We start from the raw sequence: 21,693 nt of genomic DNA, 5'->3' as shown, positions 1-21,693 counted from the left end.
GATTAGCCAAGGATTGCTAGCAGCCACCAGAAGATATTCCTTGGAGAGAAGCATGAACAGTTTTTCCCTCAGAGCCTCCGTAAGGAACCAACCCTGCCAACACACTGATTTCATACTTCTGAACTGTGAGAGAGAAAAATCTCTGTTGTTTGAGGCCACCAAACTTTTGGTAATTTGCTACAGCAGCCACAAGAAACGAATACAGATCTTACTTAATGTCTCAGCTCTATCCCTAAGGTCCAAAAACATTTGAAGTGCTATACCAATGCAGATTGGTGTTATTTATATTATTACAATGATCTGTATGTGCCCCATGCATTTATTATTCTTTGGGAAATAATCTTAGCTGCCCTTTATTGAGGGCAGACAATCTTTTATTTCATTCAATCGTCTAATCAACGCTTTGAAGAAAGCACTCTTTTATCAACTCCATTTTATAGCTAAAGAAACTCTCAAAAGAATTGAGTAACTTCCTGAGGTCACACCACAGAATTCACGCCTTCAACCACCAGCCCTCACGTCCCTGCTCAGAATGAGCTCTTTCCAGGATTTCTCTGGCACCTCCTTCACTGGCCCCACTAGCACGGAGGTGTCAGAAAGACAGGCCCTGCTGAATTCCCTGTTGTGTCCCCAGGCCAGAGCATATATAGATCCTATGAATGACATCAGATGTCAGTGTCCCCTTTTAGACTTTTGCCTGTGCTATCCCCATTTGTTTGCCGTTCATAGGGACTTTTTGCCTCCTCAACCCACAAGCCAAGGCAACAGTCCCCTCCTGCCTGGATTGCTGAAGCAGCCTCCAAAAGCATTCTTTTGTCCCTGTCCTGCTCTTGAGATCCATTCTCCACCTGGCGGCAGGGTAAGATCTCAAACCATGAATTAGACCCAAGTTATTCCACTGACTAAGACCTCCCTCCAATGGCTTCCTATAGTATGAGGCTCTGAGGGAACTGCAAGCAGGGTCCCAGCATATTCCTGGGTCCCCCAGGGGACCCTCCATGAAGACCCCTCTTCTTCCACGTGGAGCTCTCCCTGTGGCAGAGCCTTTGCACCTGCTTCTCTCCCTGCCTAGACCACGGGCTGACTTCTACTTGTTCTTGTTAAAGCATAAATGTTGAGAGATGATAAAAATCACAACTCTTGTATAGATAACAAATGAACATATGTCAAAGATTTTATTTAGCTCATTAATTAATGGGGGAACCAGACAGTTGCCACAGCTGGTTCAAAAGAAAATATACAGAGCCACACATTTATATGGAGTAAAGAAACGTCAAAATGAATTTACAAATAGATATAAAACTGGCTTTTTCCTTTGTGGTGGAATGTGTCCTTCCACTAGACAGGATTTATTTGCATATGTATAGATTAGGATTATTTATGTAGCTACACTTTATCTATAATCCAGCAAGCTGTAAAACAGTTTAAGGGCAAAGAAGAACCTTTTAAACTACATCAAACCAGATAATCCCCAAGGCTCCAGCATGTCAGCAAAAGGACAACCAGAGGGCTCTTTTCCTTCTTCCAAAATCTTTAAATTTTTCTTCCTTAAACTTCCTTATTCTTCCGTCCCAAAACCTTATATATTACCTCTTGGAGAAGACTTCCTCAATCACATAATAGTGCAAACTGGTCTCCCTCCCCTCCTCAGACCTTATCCCCCATTGGGATTTTATGTATGCATGTACATATATATGTATGTATGTCAGCATTATGTCCAAGGTGAGAACTCATAGCCCAGAAACCAAAAGTTGCATACTCTACTGGCTGAGCCAGCCAGGCGCCCCCTCTTCCCCACTGTGGGTTTGATTTGATTTTTAAAGATTTTATTTATTTATTCCTGAGAGACACAAAGAGAAGCAGAGACACAGAGGGAGAAGCAGACTCCTCACAGGGAGCCCAATGTGGGACTCCAGAACTCGATCCTGGGACTCCAGGATCACACCCTGTGCCACCCAGGCGTCCCCCCATTGTGGATTTTAAATTGTCAATGTCAATTGCTTTAAAGAAGGGACAACTCCATTTTACATGGCACTAAGCACATAGGCAGGTTTCATAAATATTTGTGGATGAATATGAGGGTAAACCTGTTTATTTGGGGGATATGTAAAAGTTGTCAGTGGAGACTCAGGGTTAGACCTCCTGGGTCTCTCTAACCAAAATGTGTTTCTCTTCCCTGAGGGAATATGAAGATGAAAAGCCCCTCCTCCCAGAACCAAAGGTGCAATTCGGTGTCTTGGACTTCATGTCCCTGGGAACCTTCTCCTCTTGCTGTCCCTGCAAACACCCTGCTCAGAACCCTCAGCATTTTCCTAGTTTGACCAGCTGACATAATAGCCACCTGAGCCTTTGTTTCCTTAGGTGTAAAGTAACAATCACATCTGAATCAAGGGGTCACTCATTCATTCACTCAGTGAATGTGTAGGATTGCCTGTCACACACAAGACTGTTATGTCAACGCAAATCAAACAAACCTTTTAAAATCTCTAAAAGTAAGAATTTTATTTGAGCCCAAGTTAGGACAGCTGCCAAGGAAACAGGCTTCTCACAGGGAAGAGAATGTTTCAGAGAATGAACAGTTTTTACAGGGTTACATACATCTTGTAAAAGCTCAAAAGATTATAGATTAGCATATAGGCAGGAATCACGAATTTTATCAGAAAGGAATTCAGGGAGTAGGGGAACATTGATGGATATCTCAAGGGTAAGATGGTTTTCCTTCAGGCTATTCATTCACAATGCAGATGTACAATGCATGTGTGGTGGACCATAAATCAGGCTTCTGGTCTGAACAAAGTTTATATACAGTCATGTTGGCTTAGAAGGAAAGTTAAAATAACTTGTCTCATATTTCAGGCCTTCAGACAGTTTTTCTCTCATCAGTTATAGTCTTGACATATAATTCATTATGTAATTACATATGCTAATGAACTATAATATTATCTCAGTCGATTTTCAAACAAATCACCAGGCAGCTTATCAGAATGTGGGTCCAGATTCATGAAGACTGGATCTGCTGCTGGTCCACGGAGTACCCGTTAAACAGCAAGGCCCTAAACACATTTTTTTTTTTCCTAAACCATCTTATTAACCACCCATTTTATAGCCCAGATGACTGAGGCTCTGAGAGACTGAGGGTCCCAAAGCTGGCAGACTTTGAGAGGGGTTTCAGGGACAGAGTAAAGCAGAGGTTCTTCAGCATTGGCTGGGCATTCGAACCACCCTGGGGGCGGTTTCAGAAATCCTGACTCCCAGGCTGAATCTCAGAACTGTTAAAAACAAAAAAACAAAACAAAAAACAAAACAAAAAAAAAAACACACCATAGTTCCAAAATGGTGTCCTTAGGCCCATCAAACTGGAGCTTAATACCTAACCTCATGCAGTTTCAACCTCCCCCAGAAATGCAGTCTTCACTAGTCAGGGATTTTCTGATCAGCATCAAGGAAGTGACCTTGCCTGGAACAATCCTTCCATTTCTTTTGCTAGTAATTTCCTTGCCTTCCCACCTTCCTATAAAACCCTTCCACTTTGTACAGCTCCTTGGAGTTCCCTTCTGCTTGCTGCCCGTTTCATGAATTGTTTAATAAAACCAATTAGATCCTCAAATTTACTCAGTTGAATTTTTGGTTTTTTAAAACAATAAATTGCAATTTCTGGGAGTGAAACCCAGACATCAAACATTTTGAAAAGTTCTCCAGATGACTCAAATGTAGCCAAAATTGAGAGCTACAGAACTAAAGAATTCTATATGAGAGTCGAGTTGGTAGGTTTCAATGTTCACTCACCCAACCAATCTCTTCTAGGTTTACAGTGTGTGCCAGGTTCTGCCCTGGGGGTTGGGAATTTGGAGATGAGTCCATTTGGTGTTCATTCAAGGTACCTGGAAAGGTGAGAGAGGGCTGGAGATGGAAGAGAAGGTGAGGCATGTCTTCTAGAAGGAGGCAGCTCTCCTCTGAAGTGAGAAGCTTTCTCTGGCCTGCCCTACAGACTCCTGGGCTGGGGCACTTCTGTTGGGGTAGGTCTCTTGGACGTAGGGTGACCCCCGTGTGTTTCTTGAGCACAGAATCTCCCGAAAAATAATAAATGCACATTAGTCATGACTCACTTTATCTGACATTAAAACATTCCAGAGTCATTCATTCACTACATATTTGTTGTGTATCTGCTGCTTGCTGGGCACCACTGTTCTAGGCATGTGGTATACATCAGTGAATAAAACAATGTTTCCTGCCCTCTGGAAGCTTACATTCCAGCCTTAGTGAGAAAAATAGCATGGAAAAGAGGCTGGCACAGACAAATAAACCAAAGAAACTAAAGAACACAGAAGCAGATTTCCATACACACCAGGACCTGATCCGTGATTGAAGAGCCACAAGGCCATGGGGCAGTTGGGTTGATGAGAGTGTGGGGAGAACCAACTTACTCTAGGGGGGGAAAATTGCATCTCCTACACACACCAGATATGAAGGCAGATTCTAGGTAATTTAAGACTATAAAGATAATGTAAAAATATAGGAGAAAAATCTCTGACCTACAGATGCTGAAAATCTTAAAATAAGGCCGCAGAAACACAAAACAAGGTCATGTCAAAATTAAGGACTGCTTTTCAGTCGAGGATAGTATCACTAATTAACCCTCAGAGGGTACTCGCTAGGTGCCTGGCGCTGTTCTCTGTGTTTGCAAGGGAGAACAGAGCTACAGAAAAAAGGTACACTTGAAAGTGGTGAGAATGATTCAAGCTCAAGCAGTCAGCGACCAAAGTCCAAGCTCTTAACCAAGGGGCCACAGTTTCTGCTGTCTGTAAAGGGCCAGAAAGTACATATTTTGGCTCTGTGGACTATACAATGATAGGGATCCAAAGTCCACTTCAATGGCATTGGGGCTGTTTTAAGCTAAAAACACCTAAGCAGACATCAGCCACAAAAAAGAAAAAAACTTGCCGGGCAGCCCAGATGGTTCAGCGGCTTAGCGCCACCTTCAGCCCAGGGTGTGATCCTGGAGACCCGGGATCAAGTCCCGCGTCAGGCTCCCTGCATGGGGCCTGCTTCTCCCTCTGCCTGTGTCTCTACCTCTCTCTCTGTGTGTGTTTCTTGTGAATAAATAAATAAGTAAATAAGCAAACAAACAAATAAATCTTAGAAAAAAAAGAAAGAAAGAAAAAACTTGGCTAAACCACTTTGCTGCCTTACAAAGGACTTCCTGAAAGATACAGCTACCATAAATCCCCAGTCTGGGTGACTCACAGCCAAAAAGGAGATAACCATTGTAATCTGAATAATTACTCAAACCAGCTTTATCTGAAACTGTCACACCTTCTATTTGCTCTTCCCTAGGAGCCCTTTCTTCCTGCTCCTTAACCCCTTAACAGGTGGATATGGAAATACTTATATTTTTTCCCTTTAATTTGGTGGTTCTTGAAGCAAATTAGAACAGTGGGAATGGAGCAGGAATTAGCTCATGTCCATCATCCTTGGGATGGGTAATAAGATGTGGGCATGTGTCCGATGGGCACCATTGGGCATGAACAAGCAAGATGTTCCTGTCAACGTGAATAAGTTTTAACACTGTAGTGTTGAGTTGAGAAAAGGAAGACACAGCAATGTTTATAGCCCAATGCCATTCATGCTATTTACAAACACAAATAGGGCACCTGGCTGGCTCAGTCAATAGAGCATGTGACTCTTTATCTTGGGGTCATGAGTTTCAGCTCTATGTTGGGTAGAAAGGTTACTTAAATGTATTTTTTTTTTTTTTTGAGAGAGAGAAAGAGAGTCTATGAACAAAGGAAGTGGGGCAGAGGGAGAGGGAGAAAATCTGAAGCAGACACTGCACTGAGCATGGAGCCTGGTGCTGGGCTTGATCTCACGATTCTGAGATCAGGACCTGAGCTGAAATCAAGAGTCAGACACTCAACTGACTGAGCCACTCAGGCAACCCCAGAGATTACTTAAATAAATAAATAAATCTTAAGAAGTAAATGTATTAAAAAATAACGCCAACACAAAGGCATACATAATTTACAAGGGTGTGTGTACATTCAGACAGACCTATGTATGCTATATTAGAGCAATGGGCAGCGGAATCAGGTGGGGAGCATGGCAGGAACACAAATGGGGCCTGCGGGGCCCCACCTGTTATCATACTGGGCCTCCATGTTCTTTCTGAGCTGTCTCTGGGAGGCTGATGAACACCAAGTGTGTGAACCTCTGCTTTCAAAACTGTCGTGAGGAGGGGCCTGGGAATGAGGGGCAAGGGAGAAGGAAGACAGAAAAGAAGACAAGAGAGAGCGTTTGACCCAGTCGGAAGATCATTAACGGGTTTCAAGCTGAGGAGGCCGATAAACTCAGCCATTTGCACTTGTGCACAAAAACAATAATATTACCATGATAGGGGCACCTGGGTGGCTCAGTTGCTTAAATGCCTTCGACTCAGGTCATGATCCCAGGGTCCTGGGACTGAGCCCTGCATCAGACTCCCTGCTCAGTGGGGAGTCTGCTTCTCCCTCTGCCTTTCTCCTACTTATGCTCTCTCTCTCTCTGTCAAATAAATAAGTAAAATATTTAAAAATAAATAAATAAAATTTAAATATATATAACCATAATAATTGTAGGGGAAAAGATCATTTTTCCTTCTATCTACGCTTTTAAGTTCTCAGCTGGATCTCTGTAAGAAATGACAAATTAACCAGAGAAAAACAAACAGAAGTCTGTTAACACTGTATATCTCATATACACATGGGAGAAATCCAGGGATGAGTGGCTCAAAGGGGTGGCTAAAACTTGGGCTTATTTGGCATCTTCAGCAAAGAACAACACATTTGTAGAGAATGACAGGGCAAAGGAAACTGTTTTAGACTTCCAAGGGTGGCAAACTGTGGGAAAGTAAATATATGGAGGAAACTAACAAAATGCAGTTTGTTTTCAGATTCCTCTGCTGCTGCCACTGGGCTCATAAGAGTCTAGAGTGGTCTCCAGCAAAGGAAAATTTAAACCCTAGAAAAGGAGAAGGGAAAGAGAGCTTTTCCTGCATTTGCTATTTTAATTGCCTTTGGCTCGAAATAATTCTTATGTCAAAGAAGCATATTTTGGGGTGTCATATTCTGGTTTCCTTCAATGATATTTCTGTACAGTGAAATAGTTTGCAGTCTGTTAACCAGAATTAGGTAGGTCTATATATAGCGACATGAAAAAACTTTCAAGACACGTCGTCAAGTAAAAAAAGCAAGTCATGGAACAACACAAATGCTTTAATCCTATTTATTTAAAAATTAGATACATGTCCGCACATGCAAAATGAGTAAATTCATAGACAGCCAACCAGAAGGTGGCTTAAACTGTGGATACTTTTGAGGAGTGTGGTGGGCCTAAGGGCTGGGTGTGCAGGCGGCTTTCCCAGATGGTTCAGTATAGCCTGCTGTGTTCTTCACAAGAATGTACTCATTGTTAATTACTTGGGCAATTTTTAAAAATAAAAAAGTGAACTTCTGAGAAGAAACAAAACAGGAATCATCTGGACTTTTTCAAAATATAGATACCACCCTGGGGCCTGCTGAATCAGAGACTGGGGGAAGGGGAAGCACAGCCATTCCAGAAATGAACCCCAGATAATTCTGATGGGCACACCCCCTTAAGCACCACTCAGCTGGGCTGAGTTCAGGCAAATCACTTAAACTTGAAATCCAAGTAATTGTAAAAATCTTTTCTGTGTGCCGAAAAGCTTCTCTGGGTCATTACAAAGCTCATGTTGGAAGGCTCTGAGCAAATCCCTTTCCATCTCTAGGTCTGAGTCTCTTCTTTTGGAAAATGAGGAGGTTGGACCAGAATCTCTTTAATGGATGGTCTCAGGTCCCTTCCACTTACCTTTTAGGATTCCAGGTGGGCCGTGTTTCTAATCCAACCAACCAAGATCTACTACTGTGCTGTGAAAAACAAAACACCAGATAACTGTCCTGCTAAAGAATATAGAATAAAAGTAGAAAATCACCCCTTTGTCATCCCTAATTGAGCCAGGCAGGGATCTCCAAGAGATGTTAAAAGCATTGGGTGAAACATAGAGAACAGCATAGTCATGCAAAGTAACACATACAGATTAATTATTAGTCCCAAAGAGAAAATGTACTTCAACAATGGGGAGACTAAGCAAGCAGCAACACTCAGAGAGGGACACCCTGGCATGGTGTCCCTCCCGATGGGGCACACTCTGAAGTACACGACATCATCGCGAACTACTAAGGTCCCAATGTTCAGTTTAAGTACAATCATGAAAAAACAGACCAATCAGGTCTCTCTGGCCTCTACTTTCACCCTGTCCCTCCTCCAACTGTCCCTTTCAGCCCCTCTTGATTTATTGCAACTCCCACAGCTGGGGTTTCCAGGGTACATACAACTACAACATAAAGCAGGAGGGTGCAGGGAGATTTCGTTTTCCACTGTATGTCAGGGCTCTCCAGAGAAACAGAACCAGCAGAACCAGTGTGTGTGTGTGTGTGTGTGTGTGTGTGTGATATGATTTAAGAATTTAGTTCATGTAATTGTGGGGGTTGGCAAGTCTGAAATCCATAGGGCATGCCAGCAAGTCTGAAACTCAGGCAAGAGTTGATGTTGCAGGGATGCCTGGGTGGCTCAGTGGCTGAGCCACCTTTGGCTTAGGTCGTGACCCCGGAGTCCTGGGGTTGAGTCCCCCATCGGGCTCCCAGTGGGGAGCCTGCTTCTCCTTCTGCCTATGTCTTTGCCTCTTTCTCTGAATTTCTCATGAATAAATAAAATCTTTTTAAAAGGAAAAAAAAAGAGTTGATGTTGGAGTCTTGGGTCCAAAATCTGCAGGGCACACTGACAGACTGGAAACTCAGAAAGGAGTTGATGTCATTGTAGTCTGGAATCCAAATTCTCTCCGTTCTGAGAAGACTCCATTTTCTGTCTTAAAGCCTTCAACTGGTCAGGTGAGGCCCACCCACATTCCTGCAAGTCATCTCCTTTATTTAGTAAATAGATTGTGCACATCGAACACTTCTACAAAGTGCTTTCACAGCAATATCTAAACCAGTGTTTGATGGAACAGCTGGGCACCATACCCATCAATAAACTGTACCAAGGCATGTACTCACTCTGACCATCCATCTAATTCATTTTTTAGCTATATCCCCACTTCTGTTTTCTCCACCTTTATTTCAAAATTTATATTTTTCATTTCTAATACTTCTGCTTGATTCACTTTCCTTATTTCTTGTTCCTCTTTGATATTGTGAATATCGTCCCTTATGTCCACGTCATGCTTATTTAAAATTCTTGGTTTGTTTGTCCTAATACACCTTCATCAAATGGCAGTTTATTAACTTTATTTTCAGGGAGATGTGGGCTCCTTTCGCCTCTGCACAAGGATCTCAATTATTCAGTCTGGTGTGTGTATTGAGAGAGGAAAAAGGCCAGTTCCTGGTGTGTGTTAGTCCCAAGAAATTTGACTAGAGGGGAGGATGAAAGCTCTAGGGTCCACCACACAGCTGCAAGTGCTCCCTCTGGCTGACACTGTCTCCAGCTAATCATGGTTTCACCTTGAACCAGCTTTAGCAGTCTCCTAGTTGGCATCCTAAGTCCTGCTACTTTGGAGGGGCAGGTGCGTGAATGAATCCTGAGCGCCACTGTCTTTGATTTCCAACCAGCACATGGAATTAATTTGCATGAATGGTGTGAGGTAGGAACCCAACCTCATTTCTTTCCCCATATGGATAGCCAATGTTCCTGGCACTGCTCACTTACTAAATGGCCCATCCTTCCGTTTGCAATGTCACTTCTATATATCACATTTCCAAATGTTCCCTTTCTAATTCTGGGCTCTGCATTCTGTTCCATTGTTCTTTTTGTCTATCATCTGATTTACTACAGCTTTATAATGAACCTTTACATCTGCTACGTCTATCTGGTAGAACTTGCTCTTCTTCCTCAAAATTGGATTGACAATTCTTGGCCCTTTCCTTTTCCATTATAATTTTAGAATCAGCTTCTAAGCGAGATCAGTCAGTCAGAGAAAGACAGATACCATATGATTTCACTCATATGTGGAACTTAAGAAATCAAACAAAAGAACATGGGAGGATAAAAGAGAGAAAAACCAAGAAATGGACTCCTAACTATAGAGAACAAACTGATAGTTACAGGAGGAGAGGTGGGTGAGGGATGGGGGTTATGGGTGATGGGGATTAAGGAGGCACTTGCCCAGATGAGCACTGGGTGTTGTATGGAAGTGTTGAATCACTGAATACACCTGAAACTACTATTATGCTGTATGTTAACTAACTGGAATTTAAATTAAAGCTTTAAATAATAATAATAGGGAATCCCTGGGTGGCTCAGTGGTGTAGCGTCTACCTTCGGCCCAGGGTGTGATCCTGGAGTCCCTGGATCAAGTCCCACGTCAGGTTCCCTGCATGGAGCCTGCTTCTCCCTCTGCCTGTGTCTCTGCCTCTCTCTCTCTCTCTCTCTCTCTCTCTCTCTGTGTCTTTCATGAATAATTAAATAAAATCTTAAAAAGAAATAAATACATATTTGTTTTAAAAAAGAATTTAAAAAAATAAAAAAATAAAATAAAAAATTTAAAATTTTCAAATTCCATTGAAAATCTTAATATTTGGATTGAAATGCACTGACTCTACAGATCAATTTGGGAAGAATTGAGATCTTTACACACAGTTATCTCAGATTATCTCTCCCATTTCTTTAGGTCTTCCTTGTCTGTTTGTTTAAGATTTTATTTATTTATTTGAGAGAGAGTGAGAGCCAGAGCAATCACAGAGGAAGGGGCAAAGGGAGAAGCAGAATCACTGCTGAGCAGAGAGCCTGATGTGGGGCTCAATCCCAGGATGCTGAGACTGTGACTTGAGCCGAAGGCAGATGCTTAATCCGCTGAGCCACCCAGGAGCCCTTCTTTGTTGCCTTAAATTTTAGAGTTTTCTTTATTTTTTTAAAAAAATTTTATTTCTTTATTTTTGAGAGAAAGAGAGAAGCAGATTCCCCACCAAGCAGGGAGCTGGATGTGGGGCTCGATACCAGCACTCTGGGATCACCACCTGAGCTGAAAGCAGACTCTTAACCAACAGAGTCACCCAGGCACCCTAGAGTTTTCTTTCTAAAGATTTGCCCACCCCCTCCTTTTAAAGTTTTATTTATTTATTTATTTATTTATTTATTTATTTATTTATTTATTTATGTAATATCTACACCCAACCTGGGGCTAAAACTCACGACCCCAAGATCAAGAGTGGCATGCACTTCCAACGAGCCAGCCAAGCACCCCTCTCTCCTTTTAAATTATTCCTAGTTACTTTTTAAAAAATGTATTATAGACGGCACCCTTTTTATATTTACATTATCTAAGTACTGGCTATGGGAATATAAAAGGACAATTGCTGGAATCCCTTGGTGGCGCAATGGTTTGGTGCCTGCCTTTGGCCCAGGATGTGATCCTGGAGACCCGGGATCGAATCCCATGTCGGGCTCCCGGTGCATGGAGTCTGCTTCTCCCTCTGCCTCTCTCTCTCTCTGTGTGACTATCATAAGTAAAAATGAAAAAAAAAAGTACAATTGCTTTTGGCATATTGATACTCTGATCAGTGAACTTACAAAACTCTTATCAATTCTGATAATTTGTGTACTCTTTAGAGTTTTTTTTAAACAGACTCTTTTTTTTAATTTTTTAAAATTTATTTATGATAGTCACAGAGAGAGAGAGAGAGGCAGAGACACAGGCAGAGGGCGAAGCAGGCTCCATGCACCGGGAGCCCGACCTGGGATTCGATCCCGGGTCTCCAAGATCCTGCCCTGGGCCAAAGGCAAGCGCCAAACCGCTGCACCACCCAGGGGTCCCTCTTTAGAGTTTTCTATGTAGAGCAATTATATCATATGAAAATAATAAATATTTGTTTTTTCCTTTCCAATCTTCATACCTTATATAACTTGTTTTTCTTGTCTTACTATGCTGGCTGGGACCTCCAGAGCCATATTGAATGTAGTGATTGCTGGCATTCTTGTTATTCTCCAGTTTTTAAAAGGAATGCTTTTTTTTCTACATTTTTTTTAAGTAGGCTTTGTGCCCAACATGGGGCTTGAACTCATGACCCTGAGATCAAGAGTCGCATGCTCTATAGACTGAGCCAGCCACGCGCCTCTAAAATGAATGCTTTTAATGTTTCATCCATGAAATTTACCCATCCTGTAGGATTTTTGTAGATAATTTTTATTAAGTTAAGGACATTCTATTTTTAGGTTGGTAAGAGATTTTATATTGAATGGGTGTTGGTTTTATTGGCTGGTTTCACTGTATCTCTGAAGATGACCTTGTGGTTTTAATCTGCTAATATGAAAAAATCACATTCCTCAATTTTCTAATAATAAACCGAGTCTGCATTCCTAGGATAAACCCATCTTGTTTGCGTATTATCTTATGAATTGCAAGATTAAGTTTGCTACCAGTTTTTCAATGTTGTTTGCAACGATATTCCTGAGTGAAATTGGCCAAAACTTTTCCTTTCTTGTAATATCTTTGATTTTGATGTTTAATCCATCTTAGTAAGTTATATTTTTCTATAACTATGAGAGGAGTTGCCCATGTGTGTTTATTTCAAATTTACTGGTATAAAGTTGTTTATAATATTCTCTTGCTATCTTTTTATTATAATTATTTAAAATATCTGCTTCATCTGTAGATATGAGCTTCAATCCCTAATATTGTTATTCCAGTCTTCAATTTTATTGACCAGTGTTGCAAAAAATATGTTAGGTTTTTGGTCTTTTTAGAGAACCAATTTTTGGCTTCATGGATTATTTTTATCATAATGGTTTCTATTCATTAATTTCTGGGGTTTTTAAAAAATAATTTCTTTGGTTCCAAGGTGCAGGGCTCATCCTGTTGATCTTTATCTGATTTCCTAAGTTGGTTGCCTAGTTCATTAATTGCCAGACTTCTAAATTAAGCATTTAAAATTTTAAAACATTTCCTCTTGCACACTACTTTATCTGCAGCCCCCCAAATTTTCACTTTAGTTACTTTGCAGTCTTAAGTATTTCCTAATTTTCATTATAAATTTTTTCCTTGCTCCATGGGTTATTTAGTAGTATGTTTTAAAATTTTAATATATAATGTTTTAAGTAGTTTTTGTTGTTAATTATTTCTTGGGTTTTTTTAAGTTTTTTTTTTTTTTTTTTTTTTTTTTTAAGAGACAGAGAGAGCACATGTACAGGGGCAGAGGGAGGAGAGAGGATCCTAAGCAAGCTCCATGCCTAGCACAGAGCCCCACATGGGACTCAATCTTATGCCCCTGAGATCATGACCTGAGCCAAAATCAAGAGTCAGATGCTTGACCTACTGAGCCACTAGCCACTCCTATTACTAATTATTTCTAACTCAATTGTATTGTCAGGAAAAATGATCTATATGTTACTGATTCTTAGAAATTGGACAAGATGAGGCACCTGAGTCGCTCAGCGGTTGAGCTTCTGCCTTCAGCTCAGGGTGTGATTCTGGAGACCCAGGATTGAGTCCTGCATCAGGCTCCCTGCATGGAGCCTGCTTCTCTCTCTGCCTGTGTCTCTGCCTTTCTCTCTGTGTCTCTCATGAATAAATAAATAAAATCTTAAAAAAAAGAAATTGGATGAGAAGTGTTTGAAAGTCACTTTGGTATAAAATAATTTTTATTTATTCATTTTTTTAAGATTTTATTTATTTATTCATGGGAGACACAGAGAGAGAGAGAGGCAGAGACACAGGCAGAGGGAGAAGCAGGCTCCATGCAGGGAGCCTGACATGGCACTCGATCCCTGGTCTCCGGGATCAGGCTTTGGGCTGAAGGCAGCGCTAAACTGCTGAGCCACCCAGGCTGCCCTAAAATAATTTTTATTTTCCAATTTTTGAGTACATTGTTCTGTACATGTCCATCAAATAAAGTTGGTTCATTGTATGTTTATATCTTTTCTAAATTTAGTGACATTTTTCTCTTTGATTTATCCATTTCAATGAGAGATATGTACATTTACTATGATGCAAAATGTGTCAGTATCTCCTAATGGTTCTTTTTAAATTGAATATGGTTCGTGCCTATTTTATTTTATATGTATGAATGATATACACAACTTTAGACTTGTATTTTCTTGGTGAATTGAACTTTATATTGCATTATGTAGTCATGCTCTTTATCACTAGGAATACTTTTCCCCTTACATTCTATTTTGTCTAATATTCCCATAGATATGCTAGCCATCTTTTTCTTTTTTTTTTTTTAAGATTTTATTTATTCATGAGAGACACACAGAGAGAGGCAGAGACATAGGCAGAGAGAGAAGCAGCCTGACATGGAATTCAATCCTAGAACCCTGGGACCGCGACCTGAGCCAAAGGCAGACGCTCAACCACTGAGCCACCCAGGTGCCACAAGCCATTTTTTTCTTAATATTTTATTTTTAAGTAAACTACATCCAACGTGGGGCTCAAACCCACAACCCCGAGACCAAGAGTAACATGCTCTACTTACTGAGCCAGCCAGGTACCCTCCTTAGCCACCTTTTGGTTAATATTTGCCTGCTATATATTTTCCCTTCCTTTTGGCTTTGAAATTTTTATTTGGTTCCTTATTATATCTGTCTGATTGTTTTTGATAATCCCCTATCTCTTTCTCATACATTTGATACTTTCTTTAGTTTTTTTTTTTTTTTTTTAAGGATTTTATTTCTTTCTCTGAGAGAGAGAGCATGAGTGGGGAGAGAGGCAGAGGGAGAGGGAGAAGCAGGCTCCTCACTGAATAGGGAGTCCAATTCAGGGCTTGATCCCAGGACCCTGGGATAATGACCCCAGCCAAAGGCAGACGCCTAACTGACTGAGCCACCCAGGTGCCCCTCTTCTTTAGTTTTTAAATACATGAAATATTCCCATTTTATATCATGATCATTCAATGTCCCAAAGCTGAACCCTTAGCTGGTCTGATTCTGCTGTCTATTATTTCAGTTGACTTTATCTCGCTTTTTTAAAAAATATTTTATTTGTTTATTCATGAGAGACACAGAGAGAGAGGGAGAGACATAGGCAGAGGGAGAAGCAGGCTCCCCATGGAGAGCCCAATGTGGCACTCGATTCCAGGACCCCAGGATAACGAACTGAGCCAAAGGCAGATGTTCAACCATGGAGCCACCCAGGCACCCTATCTTGCTATCTTATGTATTCATGTGTTTTGTGAGTCTTGCTTCTGAGTTCTTATTTAGTGGTATTTTATCTGCAGGAGTTCTCTGAGGCTTGGATTGAGAAGATGTGCATCTTCCTGGTGCCTGATGGTGCCACCGACCCAGCACCATTAGAAACTAAATGTTCAATTTGGGATTCTTCAGACAATGAGGAAAGAGTGAATTTAGGCAGGAGGGCCAACTGGGTAATGTCAGGGTCCTACTGGCAATCCCTCTCTGTCCTGTACCTGTGGGAAGCCCCCAACAGCCAGCCTACAACCCTCTGCCCTCTGGTTTACCCTTCCAGAGAGAGGACATCCCTCTGAGCATCAGAGCTTCATGTGGGATCCAAATCAATCTTCCACTCTCCCGGTCTCCAGTGCCCCCCTCAAGCCTGTTAAAACTTCAGGGTGCCAGAGCTGTGTTAGGGAAGCTCTGACTTCAGACCTGCTCATCACTCTGGGTTCAACCTTCCTTCTTTTTTGTGTTTTTAATGATCTATTCCTGTTGTTTATTGTTTGTTCATTTGTTTCTTTTCTTTCATTTTAAGTTTTTGACGGTCCAGACTTCCATATTGCTAGTCTTGCTCTTTTTAAAATTTTTTATTATTTATTTTTTAAATTTTTTATTATTTAAATAAAGATTCTTTCTTTGAGGATTCCAAGCACTCATTTTATTTATTTATTTTTTAGGATTTTATTTATTCGAGAGTGACCAAGAGAGAGTACAAGCAAGGGGAGGAGTAGAGGGAGAGGGAGGAGCAGATTCCCGCAGAACTGCAAGCCAGATAAGGGGCTCCATCCCAGGATCCTGGAATCATGATGATGTGAGCTGAAGGCAGATGCTTAACCAACTGAGCCACCCAGGTGCCCCCCAAACACTCATTTTAAAGATAAAGTCTTTCATCTTTCCATAAATCTTTCTCATCTTCAGTGACTTCATTTTCTGCCGGGGAGCGGTGAATTTGTTGCCTGCCGGATTTCAGCCAGGCTTCTGGATTTTTGGTTTGCAGCCTCATTTGGAGTGGGAGGGTTTTGTTTTCTTTATCCTGCCTTTTTTCTTTTCCTTTCTTACCCTCTGGGACCCAGAGAGTTGCTGTTGCCTCTACCAGGCTTCCGGATGCACAATCCAGAAGCAGATCTCATGATATTTTAGGGCTCCTTCTATAGACATATTGGGGAGACACTGAAACCACAGTTGAGGCACCAGTGGGGGGCTTGCTTTGGCATATAGGGGGGTAAACTAAATCTTCATCCTCCCTCTCTGGACCGTCCACTTTCTCTAAGTCAGAGTCCCATGCCAGGATCCTCCCAGTTAGAGCTTTTGCTTCCTTTCCTGGTGGCAGAGGGTCACCCTGGTTGCTGGCTTCACGCAGGAGCCTGGCTCAGGTTCTGTCTCTTGCAGAGCATTTTAGATTCTATTACCCTACAAAAGCCAAAACTTCAGTAGCTACTTGGATCTAGAGTCCACGTGCCCTTGGCTTTGGCCCTGTCCCCATTTTGTATTTTTACTGCATGGGGTTGTTTATCTTTGAGCCTGGGGATTGGCCTATTTAATTTTACCTTCTTATGCTTTGTTAACCATTGCTCTATGTATGGTGCAGCAGTTTTTCTTGGCTTTTTATGGTCGTTATCTACTGCTGTACAGCAAATTAGCCCAAAACTTGGCAACCCCAAACAACAGCCATGTTATTATTATGTCGTGAAACTTTGCTTCAGGAATTTGGGCAGGGCTCAGCTGAGTGATTCTTTTTTCCCATGTGGCACCAAGTGAGGTCATGTGGTGGTATTCAGTTGGTACCTGAGTCAGTCTAGAGGGTTTGGGACAGTGGGGACAATGACTAGAAGGACGGGCTCAGCTGGGACTCTCACCCTATGTAGGTACATGAGATCTTGGTGGTCTCAACATATCAGACTTCTTTTTTTTTTTTTTTTTTTTTTTCATATCAGACTTCTTAATGTGACAGCTTAGGGCTGTGTTCCAGGAGATGGGGAAAGTGCTCTTTTTTTAAGGCCTGGCCCACAAAAATGCCAGAATATCATTCTATTGATGAACCATCACAGGCCTGCCCATATGCAAGGGGAGGAGACATAGGCACCTACTACCTATGAGAGGAGGGTCAAAGAATTTGTGGCCCTAGTTCATCTGCCACCCTAATTTATTTTTGCTCCTCGGCAGTGAGATCCTTTAGGTGAAAGAACACGTGCTATTGGATCCCAAGGGGTTTTAGAGACCTGACACAGAGTGGTGTCACATGTGTGTTGAATGAACAGCTAGATGAATTCAGTACATAGGCTCAGAGCTAACTAGACCTGTGGGCACCTCCTTCATCCCTTCCTTGAGAAAAGAATGAGATTGCTGTGTACTTTCTTTAGACAGTTGAAGCATGCTGCTAAGCCTCCAGAAAGATCACAGTAGCAAATTTTTAAGATTATAATTCTGCTGGGATTCATACACTCAGATCCGATGAATGCATTGGATCTCTCTGCCCAGACAACTCCATGCCGTCACAGGAAACAGACCTAACACCTCCCATACCAAAGCAGCCTCAAGGGGGCAGGAGAGAAGGAGCAAAGGCAAGCCCGGCTCAGCCTGGACTGAGGACTCAAATTACTGTGCAGCTCTAGGGTTGCAAAATCTTGACCTGCAAAGAACAGTCTGGCTTCCTCCTGTGGGCCTTCCATTAACAGGGAACACATAAACACAAATGGTAGGAGAGGAGGGTGTGTCTATAACCTGCTAGGTGGTTTTTGATGTGTTTTGTTTTGTTTTTGTTTGTTTGTTTTGCAATGCTAGGTGTTAAGTGCAGCTTCATGGGGGACCCTGGACACCTACCCATCTTTTATAACTTTGTGCTTCTAAGAAAATGCCTACACAACCTGCTGTACATACCTCCCTAGAAAACCAATGGGGTCAGGAAGGCCAACAATGTTTACTAAGCTCCTTCTTTGTATCAAGCACAATTCTAAGCACATTTTGTGCATTCTCTCATTTAATCCTGACAATAATCCTCAGGTTTTTTTTTTTTTTTTAAGATCTTATTTACTTATTTGAGAGAGAGAGAGGGAAGGAAGGAGAGCATGAACAGAGGGGGAAAAACAGAGGGAGAGGGATAAGCAGACTCCCTGCTGAGCAGGGAGCTTAACTGGCTGAGCCACCCAGGCGCCCCCTCAGGTTTACTTATAATAAAGTACTATTCGGGATGCCTGGGTGGCTCAGTGGTTGAGCTGTCTGCCTTTAGCTCAGAGAGTGATCCCGGGGTCCAGGGATCAAGTCCTATGTTAGGCTCCCTGCAAGGAGCCTGCTTCTCCCTCTGCCTCTCTCACTGTGTCTCTCATGAATAAATAAGTAAAATCTTAAAAAAAAAAAGTACTATGCTTATTTCCATTTTTCATATTAGGAAACAGGCCCAGAGGGCTAAAGCCATTTGCCCAAGGTGACTCAATGACTATCAGACGGAACCAGGACTTCCACCCAAGAATATCTCCGTCTGCAGCTCAGGTTCCTAAATACCACCCTTTCTGAGATTTAAATCCATTGGTGTCATCAGATCTTAATGCTGGAAGGGTTAGAAACAGTCTCTAAATTTTTCACTCCTTATGCTCCCATGCCTAGCACAAAGCCTTAGGTGTGCTTTGAAGGTGGGCTTCAAATAAAGATTTGTTGAGAGGTGCCTGGGTGGCTCAGCCTGTTGAGCATCTGCCTTTGGCTCTGGTCATGATCCCAGAGTCCCAGATGGAGCCCTACAAGGGGCTCCCTGCTCAGCGGAGAGTCTGCTTCTCCCTCTCCCCTGGCCTCTCCCTTGACCACGTATGCACTTTCTCCATAAATAAAATCTTTTTAAAAAATTAAAAAATAAAAGATTTACTGAATAAGTGAATGAATATTACTTAGTGATTCCACCCATCACACCCAGATTTATTCCCCACTTAAAAAATGTGTATAAATCATATACAGTGAAAGTCGCCCTTTTTTATGGACAAACATATATTGTCAATCATATGTATAACCATCATCACAAACAAGATATAAAATGATTCCATCATCCCCCAATTTTCCCATGCTCCTAACTAGTAAATCCTCAAACATGCCCTCCAGCCACACTTCTAGTCCCTAGCAACCATTGATCTGTTTTCTGTTCCTATAGTTTTGCTTTTGCAAAAAGGGCACATAAAAGGAACCATACGGTCTGTAGCCTTTTGAGCTTGGCCTCTTTTACTTAATATAACACATGTCATTGAGCATATCAATTGTTCATTCCTTTTTATTCCTGGGTAGGATCCCACCGCATGCAGTGTTCCGCAATTTGTTTATACATTCTCCAGTTGAGGGACATTTGAGTTGTTTCCAAATTTTAGCTATTACAGATAAAGCCGCTATAAGCATTCTTATGCAGGGTTTTTCTGTGTGAACATAACTTTAAATTTCTCTAGGGTAAATACCTAGGAGGGGGGGTTACAGGGTCACATGGTAAATGTATAAGCTACCTATAGAAGAAGCTGATAACCTGTTCTCCTAAGTGGCTATACCATTTCGTATTTTCACCAGCAAGGTACAAGAGTTCCAGTTGTTCCAAATCCTCTTTAGCCCTTGATAGTGTCAAATTAAAAATTTTAACCATTTTAATAGGTATGTGGAAGTACCTTATCCTGATTTCAATTTACATTTCCCTAATTCATGATGATGGGCATCTTTTCATGTGCTTAGTTGCCCTTTGTATATCTTTTTTGGTGAAATGTATCTATTCAAGTCTTTCACCCATTTTCTAAAAAGCAGATTTTTCTTATTGTTGACTTTGTAGAGTTCTTTATATATTTGGGAGCAAAATCTTTTTTTTTTTTTTTTTAAGATTTATTTATTTATTTTAGGGAGTGAGAGAGCACAAGCACAGGGAAGGGCAGAGGGAGGGGAAAACTTTAGCCAACTCCTTCCGGAGCTGGAAGCCCAATGCTGAACTTGATCTCAGGACCCTGAGGAGGTCATGACCTGAGCCCAAAACAAGAGTTGGATGCTTAACCAACTGTGCCACCCAAGGGCCTTTGGGATTTAAATTATTTATCAGATGTATGCTTTGTAAAAATTTTCTTCCAGATCGTAGTTTGCCTTCATTCATTTTTGTAACAGTGACTTTTGAAGAGCAGTTCTTAATTTTTTTAAAAAATATTTTATTTATTTATTCATGAGAGACAGAGAGAGAGGCGCAGACACACAGGCAGAGGTAGGAGCAGGCCCCATCCAGGGAGCAAGATGCGGGACTCGATCCTGGGACTCCAGGATCACACCCCCTGGGCTGAAGGCAGGCGCTAAACCACTGAGCCACCCAGGGATCCCCCAAGCAGTTCTAAATTTTGATGAAGCTCAATTGATTAATTGTTTTCTCTTATGGATCATGCTCCACATTATACCTAAGAACTCTTTGCCCAACCCCAAATCACACAAATTTCTCTCATGTTTTCTTCTAGAAGTTTTATACAATCATAGCAGCTACGTCATGAGGTTGCTGTATCAAATGGGAGCACAGGGCCTGGCCCAGAACTGACCCTCAGTACACAGAGCCTAAGATGGACGTTTGCCTAGGTGATACTTGGAAGAAGTGCCTCACACCCACCACACACTTCCTCTGCACAGACCTATGTCCTTTCATCAGAGAATGACAAGACAGCAGCAAAACACATCCTTCTCCAACCCGATCCTGGAACCAAGGAAGGTCCCTGGACCACCGAGAGAGGCGGTTAGGACTACAGGTCATGGGAAGAGCCAGACCCAGAGGGTGTAACCAGCCCTCCTCTAGCCGGTCTGCTCCCATGACCCCTGGAGGCCTAGCCCAAATTGTGATGTGGTTCTGGGGACTAGGGTCTACTTCTTGAGAACCTACTGTGTGCCAGACCATTGGCTCCAACAGGGAACGAGACAGAACCCACCGAAGAGCAGAAGAAAACAATGAACAAATAAATACATAATTAGTGAATTAAGGAAAAGGATGGGGGGGGGTCCATACGTCCAATAAAAAATCTGCTGCCCTTCCTCAGCCTCCGCCTCTGTGCCAGGTGTCTCGGGCCCTCCAGGCTGGGGATGGGGGTGCGCAGACACAGGCGCCCGTGTGATGTCAGCCTAAAAGCCAGGTGGAAAGGTCCTGGGGAGGTGGGGGCTGCGCTTTGGGGGGTTATTCATTCTCGGTCATTCATTCAGTCGAGAAATCTGCATGCTGCGCGGGAAGACAAACGAGGCCCCCGCTGCTACGCTGGGGGGCACCCAGCGGTACGCACCGAGGGGCTGGGACGCCGCTATTTGGGGCGCGCCCCTCCCCACCCCGCCCCCGGCTCCGCGGAGGTCGCGGCGCTAGCGACGAGCGCGCCCCCCGCCCGGCCCCAGCACGCGCGCCCCCGCGAACCAGCGCGCGCCCCCCGCCCGCGGCCCCGCGCCCCCCGCGCACGACGCCCCCTGGCGGGGGCCCTGGGCGACGCCGGCCGCGCGAGGCGGGGAGGGGGCGGGGGC

General features: G+C 42.6%; 1 long non-coding RNA gene across 1 annotated transcript in view; it reads left to right on the top strand.

Moving 5' to 3' along the window:
* LOC144323694 (uncharacterized) overlaps positions 1-14,408 on the top strand; it is a 42,575-nt gene extending 28,167 nt beyond the window's left edge. Inside the window, exon 3 of the long non-coding RNA XR_013389065.1 lies at positions 14,270-14,408. This is a non-coding gene — a long non-coding RNA (uncharacterized LOC144323694). The remainder of the gene's footprint in view (positions 1-14,269) is intronic.
* The last annotated feature ends 7,285 nt before the right edge of the window (positions 14,409-21,693 follow it).

Source organism: Canis aureus, chromosome 11 (genome assembly GCF_053574225.1).
Source record: "Canis aureus isolate CA01 chromosome 11, VMU_Caureus_v.1.0, whole genome shotgun sequence".
NCBI lineage: Eukaryota > Metazoa > Chordata > Mammalia > Carnivora > Canidae > Canis > Canis aureus.
This window is presented reverse-complemented; position numbering and strand designations above follow the sequence as displayed.